The sequence below is a fragment of the Cavia porcellus genome, unplaced genomic scaffold (genome assembly GCF_034190915.1).
Source record: "Cavia porcellus strain 051 isolate PalLab524CR breed Dunkin Hartley unplaced genomic scaffold, mCavPor4.1 scaffold_30, whole genome shotgun sequence".
Taxonomy (NCBI): Eukaryota; Metazoa; Chordata; class Mammalia; order Rodentia; family Caviidae; genus Cavia; species Cavia porcellus.
In genome coordinates this window covers 32,821,810-32,824,473 of record NW_026947513.1, presented here as the reverse complement: position 1 = coordinate 32,824,473, position 2,664 = coordinate 32,821,810, and positions in this window count along the sequence as shown.

Below are 2,664 nucleotides of genomic sequence, written 5' to 3'. Positions count from 1 at the left end.
TACACTGATGTCTACAGATTTGGGGCTGAAAAAGAAGCATGCCAAAGAGAAACAGAGTAACTTCTCAGAAGAGCTACCTGAAAGAGATGTTATCTTCCAGATCCTTGCTGTTCAAAGTGTGGCCTGGGGCTGGCTTCATCAGCATTAGAGGCAAACATATGAGCACACAGGATCGCAGATTCCAACTCAGGTCTACTGGGTCACAATCTGCACTTTTACCAAGGTCCCCAAACAGTTTGTAGGCTCAGAAAGTTGAGCAGCACTGTTTCAAAGATTTCTGAAGTGTACATGCATCCATTTACTGTCAGAGCTTATTAAGTATCTTCATATCTCAGTTGACATTGTGTCTGATTGCAAGGAACAACTGATTAATCAATAGGCTTCTTGTTTGCTTTTACATAAGACATCAGCATGGAGGTAACCCAAGGCTATTAGAGGAGCTCTAAATTTTTGTTTGTGTGTGTGTTTGAGACAGGTCTCTCTATGTAGTTCAGGTTTGGCTTGAACTCTCTAGGTAGGTCAGGCTGGCCTCAAATTCACTGCAATCCTCCTGCCTCGGCCTCCTAAGTGCTGGGATTACAGGTGTGCACCACCAGGCCCAGTTTTAATATTGCCAAGGACGTAGGGTCATTCTACTTCCCATTTTTCTATCGTTAGCATACAACTCTTACGTTAATGGACAGAAGATGGATGCTGTGATAGTGAGTCTACATGTCAAAGAAAAGTGAGGGAAAGGAAGGAGTGAAGGTGGGACACAGAGAAAAAGCAAAGGGCAAAAGCCAGCTAAGGCCTTCCCTTCAAGGATTCCTGCCCCACCAAGAAAAGAAACTTCCAGAAGTCCCCACCTAGCACCTTCCACCTACATCTGACAGATCAGAGTGGGTCCCATGGCCACCCCTAAGAAAGAGAGTCTTGGGCAGTGAGCACTTGTAAGTTGGTACATTGCTGCTTGAGGAAAATCAGGGTCTGTTGGTAAGAAAGGAGGAGAAGGTGGAGATTGATAAAGTTAATCCATCCAGAATGACTCTGGCATCCGCTTCTACTCTCTTACCTATGACGCTAGCTCATCGTTTCCAGATGTTTAAAATAAAGAGCTCCAAAGTGGAAACACGACACTCTTCCAAAATGCAAACATTTACAAGATCCTATTGAACATCCCTGGCCAGCTTTTGCACCGTCTACCTCACAATCCTTTTCCGTTAAACAAGTGCGCAGTGAGCCCAGGACTGAGCGAGGAGCCCATCCCTGGCAGCTAATTAGGGGCCTGAGCATCTGTCGGTGCCGGGCAGATGCTGGCTTCTTGCTGGGAAAAAGAAGGGCGCGGTGAGAATGAGGCAGGTGTGTGGGTGTGTAATTAATCCTGAGCAGACAGCATGATTTGCAGTCTGAAGTATCCTCGTAGATACCGGTGGACGGACAGGGATGGGGCACACTGCAAAGCTGACTGTGGGCAAAACAGACTCGGCACAGATCTGCCGGCGTGGCAGAGAGGGATGCAAGCAGGTCTAAGATCAGGGTAGAAGTCTGTTGAGCACATGCAAGCCAAGATTGAAGAGCAATCTGAGACAAGAAGAGTTAACCATGGGCAGAACGTGTCCCTAACCGGAACAAGAATCACACCCCGTACTGAGAGTCCAGCCTTGAATGGCATGTGCCAGGAGGAAATGAGGATTCCATGTCCTTCTAGATGCAGATTTGTTATCAATATCAACCTCTTTGAGTTTGCTTTTGTGACCATAAAACAAAGATTGCAAAGAAAGAAGCCCTTTGTGAAGAAGCCATAATTACCACTGGCACAGAGTGCAAAGGGAGACGTGTCAGGGCTTACTGTGATGCATAGTCCTAATGAGCGACCAGGGCTCCAAGTTTTATCTGAAGTTTCCTGTGGACACCCAGTGTCACAGTCCAAAGTGATAATAGCCATCCTGGATTGAGGAGGACTGGACAACGCTGCGTGTTCCGGTTATCCCAGCTCTGCTAACTGCAGACACTGTTGATGTGGAAGAACCAATACTCATCCCTCCACCCCTTCACTGTTGTATTCCTTCTTTAGGGAGCCAGGTTGGGAAAAACCAATACTCTGTTCCCATCATCCCACTGGCCATGGTGGTGGTCATGTGACACCATCTAGCCAATGAGGCTTAGAGGGAACGTTTTTGCTGTAGAACCCTTGTACTGGAGAGCAAACCCAGGACAAGTGCTCCACCACTGAGCTGCCTCACCAACCCTTTCTTATTTCATTAAATTGTCCAGGCTGGCCTTCAACTCATGATCCTCCTGCCCAGTCTGCAGAGTAGCTAGGATTACAGATGCACACCATGACCACACCTGCTGCTCTTCTTGATAAAATGGATGGCATGCAGCAGGTGCCATCCTTTCCTCCTTTCTTGTCTTGAATTGGTTTCATTTGTTCACTATAGAAATAGAAGCAAAATGCAGATTGGTCAACCACTGTGCAAATCAGTGTGGAGAGTCCTCAAAAAACTAGCATAGGAGGTCCCATTCAACCCAGCTATTCCCCTTCTGGGTATCTTCCCAAAAGAATTAAAAACATCGTACCACAGTGATATACACGCACCCGTGTTTATAGCAGCACAATTTGTAATAGCCAGACCTTGGAAACAACCTAAATGCCCACTGACTGAGGAATGGACAAAAAAGATG